This window comes from Nanorana parkeri, unplaced genomic scaffold (genome assembly GCF_000935625.1).
Source record: "Nanorana parkeri isolate BGI_ZX_2015 unplaced genomic scaffold, ASM93562v1 scaffold2055, whole genome shotgun sequence".
Lineage (NCBI taxonomy): Eukaryota > Metazoa > Chordata > Amphibia > Anura > Dicroglossidae > Nanorana > Nanorana parkeri.
The window spans coordinates 988-6794 of NW_017308323.1; the positions used below are offsets into that span (position 1 = coordinate 988).

Below are 5807 nucleotides of genomic sequence, written 5' to 3' on the forward strand. Positions count from 1 at the left end.
GCAGAGCCAGCTGTACCCGCCCCCTCCACCGCTTGTTCCGCTAGTCAGCACTGGCGGATCGGAGCGGGGAGAGGGGAATCCAGCCCCTCCCCTTGTCACAGCAGAGAGCCGTGACAGGATCGAGAGGTGAGCGAACGCCGGTATGTGTTCGCTCACCTCCCGATCTACTGAGCCGACCTGTGACAGTCTCATTGTCACAGGTCGGCTAGAACTATGAGGTGAGTGAAAAGCACCCCCCTCATAGTTCTCCTTTAAATGCGGGGGGGGGGGCTATTTACATATGAATACGCCACGACTCATTCTCCCCCAAAAATGTCAGCGCATCGCTAGAGTGTTCGGGTTTCGCTTGAAGAAAAGGTGGCAACCCTAACCCGGGCTGAGGAGCAAATACCAGATGATGTTGGGTGCAGGGGCGTTGTTGCGTACCTTGTTGGAGACGGGATGTGAGTGGAGGCTTCCCTTCCACCTTGTGTCCTGGGGGACTCGGGATGGGAACAGAGACGAGAAGTACAACAAGTGGGAGGAGTGCCAGTGGTGTCGGGCACCGCGCAAGCCGTAATCCGAGGGGACGAGCCAAGGTCAGTTCCGAGCGGGCAGTCCAGGTACAAAAGGGTCAGGCAAAAGCGTAGTAAAAAAAAAAACCAGTTCCGAGGTCAAGGGCAGGCAGCAGTCAAGAGTCGTCAAGGAATTCCGGGTCACAAAGAGTCAGGCAAGGATAACAGAATCACAGGAACAGGGGATACCTGACGATAATCCAGCAACATGGTGGTGCTGTTGCTGAGCTTATGTAGGGGAAGTGATAGCTGTGATGAGTCACTTCCTGTGCGCCACTAAGGCGCATTTCCGTGCTAGTAGTTGACCGCTTCTACACATTCGCCGAATAGCGTGGTCCCGAATAGTACGAAAACGCGCGCCTGGCACATTGCGCAGTCGGCGGGGATCCCTTACAGGCGTCCCGAGAGCGGATACTGGGTGACACCCCGCCGTGACATCTTCGCGCATGCACGTGACGTCACCGTGCGCAATGACATCATCACATATGCCGGCCATCTAAGTGATACCTGCCGGTGTCCATCTTGGTGAGCAGAGGGAGGAGGGGACGTTCACCCGGTGAAATGAGGAGGTTGTCTCCTGCAACGGTTGGGCTCCTGGCCCATAGCCGAGTTCCCGACTTTTTAGAGGGGGGTGACACCAAAATGACTGTCAGTCATTTTGGTAGCACCCCTCCAATGGTGTCACCCGGGTGCGGGCCGCACCCCTCTTGTAACGCCACTGGTTGGGTGTCCTCCAGCCAGGAAATGAGGCGGGCTCTATCTGACTTGCTGCAGCTTCTAATGCACATTGCGAGAGGCGGCCAATGGGATTTGCTGTTGTGGCGATCACTGGAAAGCACACCAGTTGGTTCCTGACCATTAGTTGAGAAAAATAAAATAGCAAAGCTTCAGCTTCGAGGTGAATTATCTCGCAGACAGCAAATCCCTGTTTTCTAAAATGTTCAGAGACCCAACAAAGACCAGCACCCGTGTCATAAGAATCACACCTAAAGAGAACCAGTCTTGCGCAAGAAACTAAACATGGCGTCTTAAAGGAAACCGCACTGAGGGGAGCACAGAGGAGCCGCCATTGCTGACCTTCTTCTGATAATGTTTATTGCCTGCTCACCACCAGTTTCAATACTCTTTGAGATAGTAACCCAGGCTAAGCATGCAGCAAGCAAAGTCAGACTGAAGTCAGGACCTTTGATCTGAATTGAGGATGCCAAAGGAACTGAAGATGGTGGATCAGAATGACAGCCAGACAACCGTTATTTTCAGTTGAGGTCAGCAATGGCAGCCTACATATTTCCTTAGTACATGTTTCCTTTAAATTAATATAACTGGAACCCTGAGGCCCCATTCACACTGAGCGACATGAAAATCGCGCGACTTTGAGCGATATTGCGCGACGAGCGATATTGAGCGACATCGCTCAACTTCTTCCTATTGGGCTGTATGCAATCAGGAGCAATATCGCTCAAAATCGCTCGAAAAAAGGGTCATGTAGGAGCGACAAGCTACCAGCGACGAGCTACAAGCGATATTGAGCGATATTGAGCGATATTGAGCGACGAGATGTGAACAGCTCCATTGAAATGTATTGGTGAAGCTACATAGAGCGATATGGCGCGGAAATATGAGCGATATCGCTGCAATAAATCGCTCAATGTGAACAGGGCCTGACAGTTGCTGCCCTGTGTTAACTGCCTGACTTTATGCTTTGCACAAGCCGGAAGATGATGTGTGAGGTCAGGTAGCTGACCGGGCAGGAACTGTCAGACAGGGACAGTCCCCTTATGACCTTTCTTCACCCGTGGCCAATAAATTCTCTGCAGTAATGCTTGGTAGCCATAGACCATGTGACCTAGGCTTTGGAGACTTGGAGCAGGCAGTTGGTATTCCAGCTGTGTGTCTTATGCACAGTGTGACTTCTAATGATAGGGGGGTCGTGTGATAAGGGGGTAGGCCAAATGCAACAGTTTCCCTTTAATCCCACCCCTTCCCAGCAGAACATACATTTCCCTTGAGAACCCCCCCTGCCCCCCCCTCAAGGCCACTCAGGTGGTGAAAAGTGTAGAGTTTACCCTTGTCCCCTCCCTTCCTATCACTGCTAAATATCCATCAGGAGCAAAGAAAACTGGTACTTCTGCAAACGTGACTCAATGAATGTGACAGCGTTGGTGATTGGCCCAGGGCTGTCACATGGGGCCGGGAGAGCCCTGGAGTTATTTGGGGCTAACACGGCGCTGTTGGCTTAATGGAACAAGGGTGGAAATAAAGGACAACTGGTATTAGTAGCTGGGCAAGGAGAATTCAAGTCAACCCGTTGCTTTTCCCTGAATGGGCAAGACACATGTCCACTTTGAAGGTCTTTCTTGGCTATGGTTTTCGGAGAAACCCAAAAAGCACAGAAACAGCAAGGAACATACCGTAATGCTGTTTGGTATAAAATGGCATAAAAGGCAGACATGTGGGAGCAAAATGCTTGCACTTTAATACCACTACAACATCAAAGGTCCTTCAAAAAATGTCCACACCATGCTTGGCACGGTCAGTTTGGAAAAAGAACCAAGGACAACCGGCAGGATCACCAGATTTTTAGGATTATTCAATGAACTGGAAAAAAAAAGACTAGATCCAAAGGCAGCAACCCAACACGTTGATTGCATGTTAGTTATTGGGGTTACATAAGCTGTAGAAAAACCCACCAAACTTGGTGCATCCCTAGTTCTGATTAAAACAAGTTTTTTTGTATTGGGACAAGTAGATTTGGCCCCCGCTTTAGCCGTTGGACAATAGTTGTTGTTTTTTAAATTTCCACACCCCTGAGAGTCCCGGGTCTGTTTAAGCCCTTAAGGACCCATGACAGAATTATCCCATCATGGGTCATATATATTACGATAACACCTGGACGTTCAAGTCCAAATATTCCAAATAGTATCCAACAGTAGAAGGGAACTCATATGGAGCCGTTAAACTGGTATGACCTGGGTCAGACTATATAGCACATAGTGAATAAAAAGTGCCTAAAACCACCCCTGGTGTGGAAAACCATGTGCAATGATCCCTTTCTTATCGGACTAACAAAATATATAAAAGATAAGCTTTCCATAGTGAACCTCTCTTCTTCAGGTCAGAAGCTTATGGAACTCTTCTTCAGGTCAGAAGCAATACTGAATTATATATATATATATTAAATGATGAATAAAAAGTAATATGCATGGACCCGACTGCATGATACATGCTAAAAGGAATACCATAGAGAGCAAACAAAATCCTCACTGGGGAAGGCGAATGACTGGCAAAAACCAGTGCAGGCGAGGAGTAGGGGGGCAATCCCAGGACTTGCTGGAAGCCGGACAGTGCCATGGGTCAATGACTGGACTGGACCAAGGAAGCTGAAGGCATACTGTGGTTATTCGCTTCATCGGTATCCATGCTGAGATAAGGATAATAAACTTATATAAGGTGCAACAATGGCAGTGTGAAGTACACTGCTTGAAACGCTTGCACTCTATGGGTCATTTTTCGTGCACTTCATTGTCCTTGAAACACTTCACTCCAAACTGACATTCCAGCTGTTAGTGGACTCTGACATCGCCTACTAATCTCTTCCACCTGTTGCTGCCTCTAGATACAAGATAATCTCTCCTCTGGGCCTGACTCCTTCTCCTGCAACCACCGTACTACAAAACAACGTCCAGCGTGGAGATAATTCACCCTCATAACGGTCATGGAAGGCGACAGGTGCTGCACACCGCAAGAATGTTTCAACAGCTGGGTGATTCATCACGCTAGCATCTACACAGAATCCATTTCAGTGCATTGACCCTTATTATGAAGCCACAACTGTGTTCACTCAGCTGATTATCTTCTTATAGGTAGGATTGGAAAGTAGTGGCAACTGCGTTTGAGAATACAAACAACTTGCCAAAATGTATCATTCATATTAATAAATTCTTCCAGTCCATCCAGCTACCTGGACCAGCAGAAATAGCCCTGCAGATAGCCAGCAGTCCTTGGTGGAGGAACATAGTTACATAGTATTTGAGGTTGAATAAAGACATAAGTCCATCAAGTCCAACCTATTGCGTGTGTGCATTTATGTTTGAGCAGGTATGTGCGTGTGTATGAGTCCATGTGTGATTTTGCTCTTAGGAGTACCTGTACCCCTGTATGTTACGGTCTCCAAGGAACTCGTCCAAGAGTTTCTTGAATGATTCCACACTCTTATTGTTCTAGATCCATAAATGGACCTCTCTTACCACAACAACCATCCTCCCACCTCCCCGTAGAAGACCATCTTACCTGACAGCGCCAGCAAGGACGGGAAGTCTCGGCAGTTGTACACGCCGGTGGAATCGGTGGCGCAGCTCATCCACAGGTTCTCGAACAAGGTGGAGGTGGTGATGACGTTTCCATCCACCGAAGACACCCTCCAGTTGGCGTTGAAGAGAGTGATGCCCAACAAGACGGAGCCTATGACCCCAAAGAAGAATCCCATCGTCTCCACGATCATTGACATTTCCAAAGGTGGTTGAAAGGACAACACACGGCTAAAAACCTTTCTGAATACTTCACTTCTACAAAACTTTTTTTTTTTCTAGGTGGTTTTGTCCTGACCGGGGTGTTTTCTGTCACCTCTTCACTGTTGGTAACCAAATTTGGCTTTTTCTGTTGCCTTTTCCCACAGTCTTTCCAGGCTTGTTTTTGCAGATCTCTACTGGGAGGTTATCTAGCAAGAGTTCGTTGTCACCTTTCTGACAATGACCCTTGTACCGTAACTCTGACCCTACTGTCTCCCGTCACCGACTCTCTTCTCCACCTGCTTTTCTAAGCTTGACTCGTTGAGCCCTCCTGGTCTTTTGAAGACCGCAGAACCTCTATTTCTGTTGATCGGTGCAGGCGCCCGTGTCTTTGGTGGCTCAGAAGTCCCAACGCTTGAATGCTTTTTTGGTCAGCTGGTAACTTTGGGGTAAGTGTGCCAGCAAGTCTTCTCGGAGCCTGTGAGCACCTGCTGGCATCCAGAGAGACAGAGAGATGTGTGTTATGTGTTTGCCCTGCTGTCTGGTATACAGGGAACAGTGTGAAGGTGTGGAGGCATTCCCCTCCTCCCTCTCCTCCTCACCCTGCACTGATCTGCCTACACACCTTATAGCCTGGGACAGGTGATACAGAATGTACAGTGATATATAATGTATCTGACTGAAGGATTGTATGTAAAGATATCAGCAGCAGCTAGATTACATACAGACACACTATATATATATA

At 48.3% G+C, this 5807-nt stretch overlaps 1 long non-coding RNA gene across 1 annotated transcript in view; it reads right to left on the reverse strand.

The window, feature by feature from the left end:
* Nucleotides 1–4848: 4848 nt before the first annotated feature.
* The window catches only part of LOC108800530, a 17951-nt gene continuing 16992 nt past the window's right edge, over nucleotides 4849–5807 (reverse strand). Inside the window, exon 3 of the long non-coding RNA XR_001942107.1 lies at nucleotides 4849–5092. This is a non-coding gene — a long non-coding RNA (uncharacterized LOC108800530). The remainder of the gene's footprint in view (nucleotides 5093–5807) is intronic.